Here is a 17,781-nt window from a genome sequence, read left to right as displayed (position 1 = left end):
GACTTAAGAATTGTTTTTTGGTATAGTTAAGGAATCTATGGTTCTGCTTGAAGTGCTTTAATAATGAATTTTGTTAATTTTTATGAAATAATTCTTGAGATTGAATATGTAGAAGGATATTCTTACCATTTTATTATCAGCATAAGTGCAATATATGGTACTGAGCATTGAGAATGAAACTGACTTGCTTTTTTTTTTTTTTATACTGACTTGCATTTTTTATATTAGATACTCTGTTTTTTGTTGGCTGAATCACTCAGTGCAATATATGGTACTCACTTGCATCATTGAGGTAATGATGCTACTTTGATTGTTTTTAGCAGGTGAGATTGAATTTATTAATGTAATTGTTCCAGCAGTTTTTTCACTATTTGTGGATTGAAAGCTAGAACGTTTGTGAGTTCAAATTACAAGTTCTTGGTAAGTTCATTTGCCTTTTAATTTGTGTTATGTCTCTTTGCCATATTCACATGAAGTGGGTTTTGATGTTGTGATTGCATTTAAGTGGGTATTAGCTTGTTTTAGTTTTCATTTCTTGAATGTGCGTTGTAGCTGTCAATATATTTAAACACAATCAACAACTCTAGCATAGGTAGTTCTATAAATGGTCTTACCAATACCAAAACCAAAGAATTTGGATAAGAAAAGAAGAACAAGGAGAAAAGCCTTAACACTTCTCTGTCAGTTTGCCACTTAGCACCTTATTACTTTCTATATATGTAGAAATGACAAGAAAATTAAATCATTGGTTGATCACTAGGTTAAATATGTTGATCACTGGGAATTAGAATTTAGAAGAAAGGGGTTTTCAATGGCTCCAGTGCTGAATAGAAGCCTAGCTACTGCTTCTCTTGATTCACTTCCCTCATCCTCCTCATTTTATGTCTTTTGTGATGTTGCCATCAACACAATTAGTAATTAGTTGTCAAATTTGCTTTATGGTATGTGATATTATAATAAAACATGCTCATTAAATAAATGTATTTGAATTGTGGATGTTTTGATTGATGTGCAGTATGTCAAGACAATGCATATGACTATGGCTTTTACTTATTTTGGATAGTTGCTTTAATTTCACCTCTTACTTAAATCATAGTTTTTTCTGGTAAGTCAATAAATCATAGTTTTTGTTTCCATAGTAATGTCTCATTTCCATAAAAGTAGATGAGAAGAAGAGGCTTATTGGTGGGCTTGGCATTAACACCTGTAACTGTAAGCCTCATCTTTTGTAGTTGAGTACTTGTTTCCATTGTTTTTAACATTGCTCTTACTAATATAAAAACAATGGATACCAAAGATTAACACCTGTAATCTTTGGTATTCATTGTTTTTTTAGCTAAAACTTTGGTATCCAGTTATGGGAACACAAATATTGTTAAATTGTTTGCTGATGACTATGATGAGAGATCATGATGTAGAAGAATTAGGAAAGTGTAAAGGGACTGTTACTATGAGGGATATTGTCTTCATAAGTTATTTTCCTGAGAGTGTTGGATTAGCCAAAAAAACAAGTCTGTTTTGAGGATGAGAACTTTAGGTAAAGCTTTCAATATATGCTTTAGATAAGGATATAGCTTTCAATTTGTTTCTCTTTGTTGTACAGATCCAGGCCTTTTTATTTTTTTATTTTTAGAATCTTTTGGTACTTATTCCATTGTATGATGCAGGTTGACAGTGCAAACAAACATGGAATACTTCTCGAAGTTGTACAAGTCCATACTGACCTTAACCTTATCATAACAAAAGCTTACATATCCTCTGATGGTGGATGGTTCATGGATGGTAAGATTCTTTCTTTTTAGAATCTTTAAAATTGCTTCTATGACTTTAAGGAGAATAGTTTAAAAAATCTATACCATTTTATGTAAAAGACAATGCATTAAATGATATTTTCTTAAATTTTTTAAACAAAATTAAAAGAAAAATATAAGATGAATCTAATCATGTAGACATTGTGGTTTGAAAGGACCCATAGATAGATTTCATTTGTGGATGGTTTTAAACCTAAGCCCAAGTTTGAAGGCATTGATTATTAACCTTTAATGGTGGCTAACCTGGTACCTTTTCTTTATATCTACTTATTAGATTTCAACTCTCAAAGATTTAATTTTGGAGCATAGCAGTAGAATTCTTGATGAGGTCCATTCTAGAAAAAGCACTGGAAGAGTAGAATCCTTAAAAGACTAAAGGTCCAACTATGGAGAATTGCAGTAGGAGCACTTCCTCTAAACATAGATTTGGCCTCAAGATTAAATTAAGATTGAAGAAGAAGACATGTTCCCTTTGCGGTCTAGAACTAGAAACTAAAGCTCATCTATTTAAGAATTGTATAGTTGCTAAAAAGATTTGTTTGGATGGTACTTAGGTTATGTATCATATGGTGAACATTTTGCCATGTCTTATAACTGAATATGATCAATTGTAAATCTTTCCAACTATTGATCTTTGGGTTTTGATGTCTTTGGAAATTTACTTATGATTTTATTGATGGAGAAAAATTCAAGCATGTTATTTTGTTGCATTCAATCCTGATAAGAAGCGTTTGTAGAAGAACATTTGTCATCAGGCCTAGAAAGGAAGAAAAAAAAAAAAAAAAGGCTATAGCCACGTTTTAAAAATGCGGCTATAGTTCTAACAACCTATAGCCGCGTTTTAAACGCAGCTAAAATATGTTTTTGAGACTGTCAACCAAGGGAGCTATGGCCGCACTTTTTAAACGCGGCCTAAGGGTCTGGTCTTAGGCCACGTTTAAAAGATCAGATGCTTAGGCCGCGTTTTAAACGGGGCTATAGGACCTGGTCTTGGGTCGCGGTTAAAAAGTGCGGCCATAGGACCGTCAGTCCTATAGTCACAGGTTTTAGGTCACATCAGAAAGCGCGGCCTAAAAAAACGCGGCTATAGGCTATAGCCACGTTTTTTTTTGACATATAGCCACGTTTTAAAAACACGGCCATAGAACCTTTTTTTTGTAGTGAGTGGTTTGGCATTGTATTGAAGATGGAAGTGTGGGAATTATTGGGTTATATGGTATAAGGGGTGTACACTACTAAAATCGGTAATTTAAGCTGCGTTTTTGAGCTGCGTTTTTAGAAAACGCAGCTCTAGGGTCGAATTTTGAGCTGCGTTTTCTCTAAACACAGCTTCAGGATGCAGTTTGAGCTGTGTTTATTAAACCCGACTATAGACCAGCTCTGAAGCTGCGTTTTTTGATGTTAGAGCTGCGTTTACCGGGTAGGATTGAAGCTGCGTTTTCAAAAACGCAGCTTTAGTTCCAACCTGGGATTTTTTTTTTTTTTTTTCAATATATCTGAGAGCTGCGTTTAACAAACGCAGCTTCAAAACTTATAGAGCTGCGTTGTTCTAAACGCAGCTCCAGACATGTCAAAGCTGCGTCTAGAAGAATGCAGCTCTAGCTAGTAAGTGGTAGAGCTGCGTTTATTTGAACACAGCTCCAGACTCATTTATGCCGCAACTAGCCTTCCTATAAATTCAAAAAACCCCTAAAATTTCAACCCAATCAATCCCTAAATTGAAAAACACTCAGGAGACACTCAGGTAACACTTCTCATCCCATCGCTTTCTTCATTTCTGAATGTCAAAATCCCCTTTTCTTCTGTTTGATTATTCCTTCAAATCTCAGTTGGAAGAGATTCGTCAAAAGAGAGCAGCTGAGAGATTGATCAAAACTTCTTCCGGACCAGATCTCACCCAACCTTCCTTTCACAATGGTTCGCACCATCTCTCTCTCTTTCTCTCATGGTCAAATTAATTTTTTTTTAAAATATATATATTTTTTCTGTGCACAGATTTTGTTGGAATGAAAAAATCAGAGAGCGGAAATCGACTCACAGAGGTAGGGAAAATAATTTGTAAATAATCTCAATTTGGAGAAATTTGCACAAATTTTAATTTTTAAGCCTTAGTTTTTGATTGGTTGATGAATTGCTGTTATGTTTTAGTCTTTCTTTTGTTAATATGGTTTCTAATTGATGTGAGTAGATACACAACAGAAGTAAAGAGATTTCGCTCACCCGTGAGTAAACGCGGCGAGTAACTTGAGCTTTGGGATATTTTCCCAAAACTTTTCTCGAGAAACAAACAGATAAAAATAAAAATTCAAAAGCCAAAATGGGTTTGTGGTATTGGAGAAAGATCTTCCTAAATCACCGTCTGATCAGCTTTTTTTTTTTATTAGAAAAATGTTTTTTTAGGTTAAAGATTATTTTTACATATACATATACATATAATATGTATGTGTATATATATAATGGTTAAGAGATGCGGTCAAAGGTCTCTTTCTCAATTCTACTGCTACTTTTTGTTTCTATTTGAGAACCTTTTTCTCATCAAGTTGTGCTGTTGGTTTACAGGCTCATCCAGCCCTGTAATATGTTGTATGTGTGGCCATTTTTCTTTTTTTTGAATTTTTCTTTTTTTTTTAAGTTTGATAGTTACAGCGAGAAATGAAAGATTAGAACCTATATATTTTTTTAAAAACTACTAAGCTGTTGGGGATTTATATTGATATTAATTATTTTTTTTAACCATATATTTTAGGGGTGATTTAAAATTAAACCATCTAATTTCCAAAAAAAAAAAAGTTGCTGTCTTGTAGCACAAGATTTTAGATTCAATAATTTGAAATACCAACACATTGGTAGGTTGTCATCAGTGTTTGCTGAATCCTTTTTTTTCTTTTGTTATTATAAAGAAAACAAAATTTAGTTACATGGGTTTTCATGATCCTTAATCTTCTTGCTATTGTCTTCAAGGAAGAAAATAAAGGTCTGAGAGGTTGTTATTCTGGACATTAGCATATGTACTGATCAAAATTATTGTTGCAATCAATGAGCTGTATATTTTCAGCCTTCTTCCTTTTCAATTTATTGTGTCCCTCACGAGGCCTTTGTCACTCATTGATCATATTTTTAGTTAATTGTTTGCTCAGGAATAGAACGTGGTTTTTATTTTTTGGTTCCAGGCCGATGTTAGTGGTTTGGTATCTCAGCTACAAGACCTACAGAGGAAGAATGCAGAATTGGAGGAAGAGAACAATAAATTGACTTCAAAGGTAACAAAACTCCTTTAAATTCTGTGTGTGTGTGTGTTATTGTTTTGTTTATAATATACAACTAAGGAAGCTTTTTTTTTTAGTAATGAATTATATGATCAATTACTGATTAGTTTGATATTTTTCTGTTTCAGCTTCAAACTAGGGAAGCTGAGAATGATGTGCAACAAAAGCGTTTGACTAATCTGGTAATTGAAAGCCATTCATTGTTCTTCACTATGTTTTGTTACCTTTGAAGGCACACTTGTTCCACAACGCTTATGTGGCGAGTTGTGGTTGATGGAGGTTGCCGGTGTGCCGTTTCTACCGCATAAATTGTGCATTTTGTTGTGTCACTGGACTTTTTCTTATTTGAGTGGACTGATATGCCCCTTTTGTTTTCCTTAAATCCAATATTAATGCTCATTTTAGGTTTTTTTGCTTTGTTTTTTATAATCATAATTAATGGCAGGTTCATTTTTGGTAAATTGGTTTAGTTTAGTTTTTGTTTTGCCTTTTAGGGTATGGTTTTTTTTATTTTTTATTATAATGGCAGGTTTATTTTTGGTAATGGCTTGCTATTGTTTAAATTGGTTAAGGGTGTATTAGGATTCAAATTATCAAACCCACTTAAATATCCTAACCCAACGTGATTATATACTAAATTATTAAACCAAGGGGCACTCAAGTGGTAGGCTTAGAGCCCATTTGGTAAAAGATTTTTAGTATTGTTGTTTAAATTTTGCGAAAATATATGTGAGTAAAAAAATGTTGTGGAAATACGTATTGTGGTGTTTAAACACTGAAAACTGTTGTTTAAATAATAGTATCAAATGACCCCTTATTTGTCTAAGATGTGAAATGTAAATCTAAAAGTTCAAGGTTAAATCTATCATACTATTGGTCTATTAGATTTTTAGTGTATCTCATAAGTAAGGAATGAAATAATTTAGTCAACAGTTGAGACATCACTTTCTTATACACAAACAAATCTATCAAAATATCCCCACTATTAATTTTATTTACACACAAAACTAAAGTTTTTATAACTAAAGTAAGTTCATTTCTCCTTCTATCTTAAGTGATTGTTTAATTTATTTAAAAGTGCTTACTAATTCTTATATTTTGATAGTAGTTCCTTCTTGAACATGTTTAAATCTTGCAGACACAACGTTTTTGTTTTGTTCATGCCTCCATATGTGTATGTGCACAAATGTACATAAAAGGAGAAATAGTTTTGTTTTTTTATTTTTTATTTTTTAGTTTCAACTTATGGCCTTAGCAACTAAACACTGTCGGCTGTTTGCCATGCAAGATCTTGTTTACTGATACATGGCTTTCATTAAAATAGATAAAGAGAGAAATCATCCAAGGAGGCCTATCTATTATATATGACATTATTACTATATATTTTCCTGTTGACTTATTAGTAGCATCTTGATTTTAGTTAATTATTTTATCCTAGCTTCATTTCAGTCAAAAAAATGATTAGTACCTCACTAGCTTTGGCAATTTCATCCAAACCTATACTATTCTAGCAAGTTTTTTTGCAGTCCCGAAGAAGTGTAGGATGGGGATGGATTTTGGTCATGAACTTACCATTATGAGTTTATGACTATTAGAAAATTTAAAATTTAAAATTTATTTGAATTGGAATGTTTGATATATTGAGATTTTGTATTAGAGACAGTCATGATTTGGTCTTACTTCGCCTTATTATCACTCATAGTTTAATAATTTTAACAAAACTTAAACTACTTAATAATCTTATATTGGATCAATAATTTTCAGTAGGATATTTGAAAAAATAGTATGATATAGAATAGAAATGAATATGATATAGAATAGAAATGAATTGAGTGGCCCTGTAAATTAATTAATATTTTACTATAAGTAATGGCATATGGATTGATGTCTCTTCCCTAAAGTAAAGAGCTTCTTTTTCAATTCCAATGATGCAATATCTTATCAAACACGGACTTCACTTTGATTTGTTAAAGTAAATTTATTAAGATCATCGACATACTTGTAGATAAGGGTAATGTATTACTTAGTTGGAAACAATAATGCATGTATGAATAAGCATGCAGCATGTTAGGCGTGATGCCTAGACAAAGAAAGAGAGGAAAAAAAGTGTCTAATCAATGTTGTTTATAATTGTTGAAGAGAAGGAATTAATTATGTTTTTACTAAATAAAAAGTATTTTATGTTAGGTTATGTTACAGAAATTTGTTATGTTCCAGTTGGAAAAATAAAATAAAATCATATTAATAGCAAACAAAAACATCAAGATCCACCATCTTATAAAAATAATTGGAAACATGTTCTTGAAAAATCAACCCATTCCAATGAGTTTTGGAATGTCACCCAAAATCTTATATTCATGGCAAATTTTATTCAGTCCTAGACCTTCACAAATTCCTATCAAATTTAGTTAATTATATATATCGTACTAGTGCTATCATTTTCAATTTAGTATTAGTATTTTTTTTTTTTTTTTAATCTATGAGGCCTATTTTATCATCTTAGATGTATGAGGCCTATTTTCCATCTCTAAATAGGAAGTATGGATTTATGCGACCGTTGAAGAATGTTTTCTGATTTTGTTTAATTAACCTTGTATGTTACTTATGTTCCATCTCTTTTTCTATATACAGGTTAAGAATTTAACAGCTTGATTTGGTTATTGTGAATTGGCTACTGCAAATTTTTCTGGTCGACTGGTTCCACAACTTGGTCAGCTTTAAAATCTGCAATACTTGTAAGTCATCTTGACATGCAGGGCAAGTTGTTTGACCGTATTTTTTTTATTTATTTATTTTTTTTGTGTTGCATGAGTTAGTGCCAGGATATGTCCACACAAGAAATAGACTTCACTACCCATAAGAAATTCTTAGGCTGCTTGTAAAACCCCCACCTCCTTGATTAATTATAGTTGGGTCCTTTTCTCATTTGAAGTTCATCTTCGCATTTAATGCTGGCATGGCTGGTATTATAGTTCTAAAGGGTAATTATGCCAAAGAAGCATTTATTCAACAGTTTGAAAACAATCCCCTTTTTCACAAATATTTAATCAAGAAAAGAAATAGATTTCCTTCCAACACAATCCAATATGCAGTAACTAATTAGCAACTCTTAGAGACTAGAATCAAACAAAAAAACTAATTAAACGTTTATATGCTATAACTATGATGAGGTAGAATTGATGAACACCATTTTTTTCATTAATAAAATGTTTGGTAGGGCCTGTGAAACGATCATGTTTATTGAAGGTGAACGATCAGCAATAAGACAGATCGATCCAATAGGATCAGGTGGGAACTTTGTGATGTTTTTATTTTGTGATGTAAAAACCAAAGTTTGTTGGGAACTTTTATTTTATATGTAATTATTTGGATATGTAATTAATCTTTTGGCAACGAACTTAATTGTTTTGTTTATGTAAAATTATCGTTTATGTAATTAATATTTTGGTAATGATTTGATACTATATAGTATCAAATATGCAATTTGTTTTGTTGGTTCAGTATTGTTGCATTTGAGTGTTGGCAGGAATATGTATGTGGAATTACAGGTTTTGTTTTGGACAGTAATGTGCTTAGGAAGAAAAAAAATATTTAAAAAAAAAAAAAAATCCTATAGCTGCGTTTTGGGCCCCTATAGCCGCGTTTCTACACAGCATATAGGTGCGGGACCTATAGCTGCGTTTGAAACGTGGCTCTAACACATAGTATAGCCGCGCTTTAGACATAAAACGCAGCCCAAGCCGACCTATAGCCGCGTTTTCTAAAAAACGCAGCTATAGGTCCTGAACAATCCACTGTGTAGAACCCGGCTATAGCTGCGTTTCAAATGCAGCTCTATGTTGCATCTATAGCCGCGTTTTTATAGAAAACGCGGCTATAGGTCCCTCACCTGGGAGCATAAAAACGCGGCTCTAGGACAAAATAAACGCGGCTATAGATACCTTTTGGGCTGCGTTTTTGTAGAAAACGCAGTTATAGGTCCCGCATCTAGGTTTGTAAAAAAACGCGGCTCTAGTATGTCTGAAACGCAGCTACAGACGCCGGTTTGGGCTGCGTTTTTAAAAACGCAGCTCTAGGTCCCCGCAAGGGGCTATAGCCTCGCTACATAGGCTGTGTTTGGAAACGCAGCCATAAAAACGCAGCTATAGCCTATAGCTGCGTTTTTTATTGGCTATAGCTGCGTTTTGCAAATGCGGCTATAGCCTTATTTTTTTGTAGTGGTAGGAAAGAGTAGACTACCCTCTTGAAGGAGATTAATAATAAGTTCCTAAACCGTACCAAACCCATAATTTTGATGTAGTAATTTGGGTGGTGGCTTCCAGGGAAGTGAATTTGGTGAAGATTCAAGAAGTAATTAGAAAAAAAATTACAAATTCCTGATTCTATATGGGCTGGTAAAAGCGAGGAAGAGAGACCTTCAGAGATATTAATGTTGTTGAGAACAAAGAAGTTTATGCTGAATGATTGATGATATATGGGAGCAAATTAATCTAGTGAAAATGGGCATTGATGATCAAAATGAGTCCACAGTAGTATTTACAAGTCGATCAAGGGACGTGTGTGGCCTAATGGGAGCTCAAAGGAGGATAAAAGTGCATTATCTAGCATGAGAGGAAGCAATAAATTTGTTTCAAATGATGGTGGGTGAAGAGACTCTAAATTCTCATCCAGATATACCAAAGCTTGCCAAAGTTGTTGCTGCTGAAGAGTGCGACGGTTTGCCCCTTGCACTTATCACTGTTGGGCGAGCCATGAGTAGCAGGATGATTCCTGAGCAATGGAACCATGCAGTAAGTGTATTGCAGAGATATCCTTCGGAATTTCTAGGTGCAGATGTCTTTCCTGTTCTTAAATTCAACTATGATAGTTTGCTTTATGAAAGGGACAGAAATTGTTTCCTTTATTGCTCCATGTTTCGAGAAGGATATAATATTAGAAAGGATGAACTAATCAATCTTTGGATTGGAGAAGGGCTTTTAGATGAGTACAGAAACAACAACATACATGTAACCTTCAATCGTGGAGAATTTATTATTGGAACTTTGAAGCTCGCATGTTTAATAGAGAGCGATGAATCTGAAGAATTTGTTAGGATGCATGACGTGATCCGGGATATGGCCTTATGGGTAGCCAATTCAAGTGGGTGGAACAGAAGCAAAATTCTTGTACTGCATGGTTCTGAAGAGTTTTTAGGATGCACGACATGATCCGTGACATGGCCTTGTGGTTAGTGTGTGGGGATAGGATAGACAAATTTTTGACACAGCTTGTCAATTCTATTAATGCACACCGAATCGAAAGATGGGAGGAGGCAGAAAGAATATCAGTATGGGGTCATCATAATAGTATAGAATGTTTCATTGGAGAACCAGTTTGTCCCAAGCTCGACTTTGTTGGTCAAGGATACTATGTTGAAGATGTTCTCAAGTCAGTTCTTTCACTCGATGCGTCTCTTGAATGTTTTGGACTTGTCAGGTAATTGTGGCTTAGTTGAATTACCAAAGTCAATTAGTGAATTATTCAACTTGCAATATCTTAATCTGTCAGAAACGGCTATAATGGGGTTGCCATCAGAGCTCAAGAGGCTAAGAAGATTGAAATGTTTGCTATTGGATTATACAAAGAATCTTATAGAAATCCCAAGGGAAGTGATATCAGGTCTGTTGCACTTGCAAGTGTTCAGTATTGTAACAGATGATTGTAGTCCCTCTCACAGTACTGCATTGTATGATGAAGAAGGCTTGCTGGTGGAGATGGAGCGCTTGGAAGAGTTGGGTGACCTAAGGATCACAATACGATCAGCCAGTGGTGCCAAAAGAATATCAGTCAACCAAGTTACAACAGTGGTGCCAAAAGATGGAGCACTTGCTTTTCTTTGAACATTCTCAGTCTATCATTTTCTTCTCTGACAAGAATGAAGCATCTAGCGAAGCTCGAAATAATGTTTTGTGAACAATTGGGAAAGTTGGAAGTTTCACTCGATGAATATCAAATCTCTAACAATAGGGATTTCACAACGCATGACTTCTTTCATAGCCTTATTCGTGATATGGTGATTTGGGGTTGTGGTTTGTTAGACGCGACATGGCTCATTATGCTCCAAGGCTTCAAAAGCTTACAATAGTTGAGTGCAATATGGAAGCAATATTATCAGATCATTATCATCAGGACATTTTCTCAGTCTAGAAACTCTTCACTTGCAAACTTTATCCAATCTATGAAGCATCTGCCCAAAAGCCCTGCCCTTTCCTGCTCTGATTGATATCCATGTAAGTCAATGCCCAAGTCTAGAAAAGCTCCCTCTTAATGCCACAAGCTCAAATGGCCTAAAGCAAATTAGGGGAGAGGCAAGCTGGTGGAACTGGTTGCATTGGGTGGACATGGCCACAAAGGATGCTTTCAGATCAAAATTCACAGAAGTCCCAAATTATGTGTGAAGAAGAGAATTAATTTCAGACTTCCTGGTAAGTATCGAATTTTTATCGGAATTTTTTTTTTCTCCAAATAGAAATGGAAACTTGTCTTTTCTTTTTTGGCCATTTGTAACAGTAATGCACTAGGGTTCATTAACACTTTTCTCTGCTTTTTAGTGAACTCAGAAAATAATGGAGAGACATAAACCTCGAATCTCTTATAATTTATATTCTTCAACCTATTAATTTCATATGGTGTTGTATTTACTCTTGCTGTGAACACTGTAGACGATGACCATAAATACACCACCTTCTTTTGTTTTGTTAATCTATCCTTCTCTAATATTACTTGCTTTCCAGTATTAATTTGATTTTGATTGTTCTATTGTTTTGCACATTAATTGCAGTGTCTTAAAACATTTTCACGATGTAAAAACAAAAAGAAAAATGTTTTGAAAATTTTCGGTTTTGGTAATGTAGCTCATATATACTAGAGGAAGATTTACGGGTTTATGTCAGAAAGGTTAATGAGAATGACAGAAAAGTGCTAAATTTCTAAAAACATTAATTGAAATCTAATACTTCTATTTTCACTTATAAGATCCAAGTAGTTGTTTTGATTAGGTGAGTTATGTATCTTTTGATAACAAATTTGGTGATCAATGATCATGTTAAACTGAGTTTCTAAACCTTTTTTTTTTTTTTTGCAGGAAAAGCGTGGGAAAATTTACATGGGACTATCTCATGCAAGTGTGTTAGGTACTGGCTTTCCTTGATGATCTTTCGCGAATGCTAGATGGATTTCGCATTATATGCCCTCAAAAACTCAACTGTTTGCAGTATGTTTGTTTCGGTAATTGGTTTCATGATGTCCGTTGTGTTTTGTTGTTCTTCCCTCGTAGTTTGGCTTCTAGCTTTGGTTTGGTGCTACAAATACACTCAAAAAAAAAGATTTTGTGGTCTTGTTGGTATGATGTAACGCCCCAGCACAAATAAAAATAAAAAAATAAAAAATAAAATAAAAAAGAAGAAGAAGAAGAAGGAAGTTAGATATTTTTTTAAGGAGCCACACATGTGACTCACCTACTCTACTCCCATTAATTATGCTACTTACTGGGTTTTGTCTCATTCTATTATTTTACAAACTTTTTCAACTGATGGAGATAATTGATGATGTATAATTTAGAGTAGACTTGACTCAATTCTTTTGTATCTAATAGTAGTTACGACTTTATTTTCACTAATGAGACAAGTTGATGATATGTAATTATTTATTCAGACCTTCATTCTTTTGTGGTCAAGAGTCATTGTATTTATTGCATAGAGCTTTGACTTATCTTGGGAGTATATTTAATGAAATTATTATGATAATTCTTGATGTTGATAATTGATATGATTTATTTGAATTAAATTGTCAAAAAGGAAAAAAAAAAAAAAAATCTACAGATACCTTTGAAATGTTTTTCTCATGCTTTGAACCCTTTCGAGTTTGAGGCATGACATGTAGTTTCTATTTTAGTATTTTGTTTATGATGTGTATAAACTACTTTTTTATGTTGTGGGGATTTCAATTTTTTGCTGTGTGATCCAAAGTTAATAAAATTGTACTGAATTTGGTGTGCTTCTATACGGTGTGCGTTGGTTGAGTTTAATTCAACAAATTATTTAATTTAAATTCTGATTTCTGAGATTAACTTTTAATTTCTCCAATCAATTTTTCTAATCTTTAATTTTATTTTTCCCGCTTTTTATTCTGATCATTCCTTATTGAGCAGCAATATAAAAGTGTTGCATTTATGCAGCATCATATTTAACATCATGTTATTCTCAAAAAAAAAAAAAAATATATATATATATATATATATATACACATATTTATTTATTTATTTAACGTTATGTATGAGACATGAGTACGTGCATCCAAACAGTTGTTATTTATTTTATTTTTTTTCTTTTAGAGGAAAAAAAAAAAAAAAAAAAACTTTAACCCAGCACCAGCGGCCTTTATGTTACATAACTTACATCCTCTATGTTCGTGTTTGCCAACAGATTAAAACTCTTATAAAAAATTTAATATTCCATGGAGTTTACAAGTAAATAATGCTTTAATAAAAGCGAAAGAGGTGCTAATGCTATGCAAGTATGAGTATGACAAGATGTATACAAAGAGCATAACACAAATAGAAAAGAAAGAAAAGTTAAAAGAATATGAATGAAAAGTATAATAGAAAATTAGTGGAAGCTCAAGGAATTCAAAAATTCTAGGAGCCTTACGACAAAAGATGTAGGAGATATCAAAGTCCATTCATATCCAACATACTCCCAACCCGCACGAACCTATGTCAAAGGAAGATCCCACTGGACCCAGCTTGTGCAATCTGTAATCAACATGATGAGACGGTGGCTCACGCTCTTTGGGGATGCCCCATGGCTAGAAATGTATGGGCAATGGTGGCTAGAAAGTTGCAGAAACCGAAGCTTAGCTGCAGAGGACTTCTATAGCTTGGTGTGAAAACTGATGGCTGCGTTGACGACAAATGAAGTGGAGGTTTGGGCTATAGTATCATGGGCCATCTGGAACGCACGAAACAGGTACCTATTTGACAGAAAACAAACCCATCCCAGTGACATTTTACGAGGCGCAATGACACTGCTACAAGAATACCAGAGGCTCAACTAATAATGATTTACACCAGTGGTTGTTTTCTTTGTATGCAATGCTGTCTTTAGTGTGGCCAAACGGCTTTTTCCCAAGCATACCCATGCCAAGCCAATCCTTCAATATTTTGTATTACGTGGGCCTGGCATTAGTTTTTTGTACCTCTATACTTTTGACTCAATAATATTTCTATCGTTGCTGTCCCAAAAAAAAAAAAAAAAAAAAAGAGCTCTTTTTTGAAATAATAATAATAATAATAGTTATAAAAAAATTAAAATTTATACCCAAAAAAAAGCTCGAGTGGTTGCTGCAAAGTAGCACAGCAAGCTGATTGGTCTCTTTTGGCAATATTTTTATTTAATAGTTTTCTAATTTATTTGTTTATTTACAATTACTAAATTAGCGTTTTAACAAACTTTCAACAAACAAAAAAGGGTAAATTCCATAAACATAGCCTGAGGTTTGAGCTGCCAACTAGGTTTAATGAAGACTTTTCAAAACTAACTAATTTGAACCCTAAAATCAACTTAGTCCTTAAAACAATTAAGAAAAGTAACTAACTAACCTCAATGTTTAGGAACTAACTTAATTTTCTAAATTGATTTTTATTGGTTAAATAACAAATATTAAAGTCCCAATATATAGCAATTAATGAAAAAAAAAATTGAACAAAGCGATTACAATTTCTTGAAGGTCTCAATTGTTAAAAATAATCAAATTAATTAAGGATAACAAACCATTTTTCGAAGCTTTCATATCTCGCTAGAAAGAGAGAGGTCGAATAAAAGAAGGCCACTCAGAGAAGAAGAAGCAAGAAAATGCAAAATTAATCAACACACAAACTAATTAATATGTGGAGTTTCTCATACTAGAAATAGAACGGTGAGGTTAGAGTAGCCGAATAGTAACGAAATCTGTCAGCCCCAACTCTAAACTCGTTGAAGATAGTTGAAGGCTTGAAGCCTTTAGTTCTACTTATATTCACTTTCACATACAAGAATTCCTACCTTCCGCCATTAATGCTAATGGTCTAAGTAACCATGGTTGTTTGTAATTTGTAATTTTTGCTCTAGTAAAAAAAAAATTATTTTTGCAAAATGCGATGTGGGTAATTTTTGGGCATTTTTAATAAATAGTTTTATCTATTATGCATTTTTATGGGTTATATATAACTTGATGAGATTGCTCTTTATAACCGGACAAGAATATATGTAAGCGTAACTGCAAATTCTACATTAATTTCTACTATCCATCTAACTAAACAGTTTAGTAATAAAAATCATCTTTCCCATTCATATATATATTCTTCCAATTGCTCATTATGGGGTCATCAAAAGACTACCAACCTCCAATCTCTTCATATGACTCTGTTTCTCATTTTCAATCAGATAATCCTCCCAATACAATAAAGTTAAAGTGATTAAAAATAATAATAATAATAATAAAATAAATAAATAAATAAACCTACAATCACTATTGTCACGCCCCGAACTCAAGTAGAGCTAGGCACGTGACAATAATCACACACTTATTAAGTTTACACCCTATAAGTGTGTAAGGCCCTCTTAACAATTAAAGAATTATCTTCAAGAAAATTTCATCAATAAATTAAAAATATCCTCAATAAAGCAATTCTCAAAAGATCTCCAAATAATAATCTTTCAACATCTATTAAAAATAAACTAAATCCTTTAAATCAAAAGGACTACACAAATAGTAATCTTAAACATAAAAGTTCAAATCTTATTCCATTGATTTCTTAAACTTCACTCATGCGCACATTCCAGCAGAAGCCCAAACATATGCTACTCTTCTTGATCAAAATCTGAAAAGAGAAAGGAGGGGGGAGGGGGGTGAGTTGACAACTCAATAAGTAACCAAAATCCGAATAAGTTCTATCCCACAATAAATCTGTAAAGTAATAAGATGTAATATGAATCTTTAAAAGTTATAATATGCAATTGTTTTCCAAAAAAATAGTTAAAGGAGTTTCATAATCTTAAATTAATACTTTGCAAATAGATCACATACTTTAATCTTACAATTGTATCATAGATGGTTTAGAAAGTAGTCAGTTTTTCATATATCAAAAGTTATAACTTACAATAGGTTCCAAAAATACATAAACAGTTTTAATGACTCAAAATAGTTAAATATTCAAATGTAATTTATATTTTTAACAATCTTATGACTATGATCACGCTATATCCCCGTGACTGGGCATCAAAGTACTAATAAATAACCCTCATTGGTTAGGTATCAGAGTACCAATGAATAACCCTCATTGGTTTAATTTAGGTATCAAAATACCAATGAATAGCCCTCATTAGTTTGGGTATCAAAATACCAATACCAATGAATAACCCCCATTGGTTTAGGTATCAGAGTACCAATGAATAACCCCCATTGGTTTGGGTATCAAAATCAATTCATAGTCAAACTGTCCATAATCATATGTATAAAATCATAGTTTCTAACAAAAATATATCTTATTCAAATACGTATATATAATCATATATTCAATAATCAAATATATTTGTGATATTTCTATATTCTTACTTTAAATCAATATAGCTAACAAATATCAATTAAATAAAATAAATCTTATATTCAATGCTCATATGTATTTGTGAAAATTCTTTATTTGTTACTTTGAATCAGTATAGCTAAAAACAATTAAATAAAATACATCATATATTTAGTAATTAAATATATTTGTGATAATTCTTTACTTGAAATCAGTAATACAATAGAAATAAAATTGTAATAACTGTAAACAAATTTCAGGAGTTAAAATACGCAAAATAAAGCCAATTAGGATAAGGTTACTTACCTCAACTAGCTCACCACAAAGAACTTCTCCCTAACACTGTCTCTAAAATCCTTAAATATCACCTAACAATTTAAAGCACCATTTACCCAATAATCAAATAATAAGAATAACCTCAAGTTACTTGACCAGACGAGAAACTTCTAAAGTACCCACTAATTTCTCACTAGTAATTCTCCTACAGTTTTTCTATGGCTATATTCCATATTCTATCATTTGTATTAACTCCAATTAAAATTTGTTTCACGCCAAATCCCAAGCATTGTGTAATATGGGACTCACCTCACACAATTATTTAGGCTAAAAAGTTGAATGCATTCATAAAGATTGAATACTCTGTAAAGCTGAGTACAATCTCTAACAAAAAAAAAAAAAAGTTTTTGGGTTCGTTTGGATTGAACTTATTGTTACTGAAACTGAAAACTAAAAATACTGTAGTAAAATAATTTTTAAATGAGTGAATAGTATCGTGAAACCCATTTTTAATATTTTTTAGTACGTGAACAGTGCTGTAAACAGTGATGAACAGTACGTGAACAGTGATTTTTGTCTCCTGCACAAAGAACCCATGTGATATTACTATTCACACACAGGAAAAAAAAAAACTGAAAATGCAGACGCCCACTCCAAACGGCATCTTTGTCTCTAATCTCCATAGACTCTAAAGTCTAATGGGCTATTGGACTAATGGTGGTCTAACCAATAGTCCACTGTTTCTTATAATTAAATATTCACAAAAGAGTATTATACACCCAAAGCAACTCCATGCCCAACAAAACACCAGTATTAACAATATTACAAA

At 32.8% G+C, this 17,781-nt stretch overlaps 1 long non-coding RNA gene and 1 pseudogene across 1 annotated transcript; both read left to right on the top strand.

Annotated features, from left to right (window-relative positions):
- The first annotated feature begins 1,218 nt into the window (after positions 1-1,218).
- LOC126719342 (disease resistance protein RPS5-like) lies at positions 1,219-11,514 on the top strand (annotated as a pseudogene).
- LOC126717316 (uncharacterized) lies at positions 3,085-8,577 on the top strand. The gene is made up of 7 exons (XR_007652521.1): positions 3,085-3,555; positions 3,641-3,728; positions 3,807-3,853; positions 4,982-5,071; positions 5,206-5,259; positions 7,709-7,812; positions 8,295-8,577. It is a non-coding gene; the product is annotated as an uncharacterized LOC126717316 (long non-coding RNA).
- Positions 11,515-17,781: the final 6,267 nt, after the last annotated feature.

The sequence above is a fragment of the Quercus robur genome, chromosome 3 (assembly GCF_932294415.1).
Source record: "Quercus robur chromosome 3, dhQueRobu3.1, whole genome shotgun sequence".
NCBI classification, from domain to species: Eukaryota; Viridiplantae; Streptophyta; class Magnoliopsida; order Fagales; family Fagaceae; genus Quercus; species Quercus robur.
Note: the sequence above shows the minus strand (reverse complement) of the source record. Positions and strands in the feature narration are given on the sequence as shown.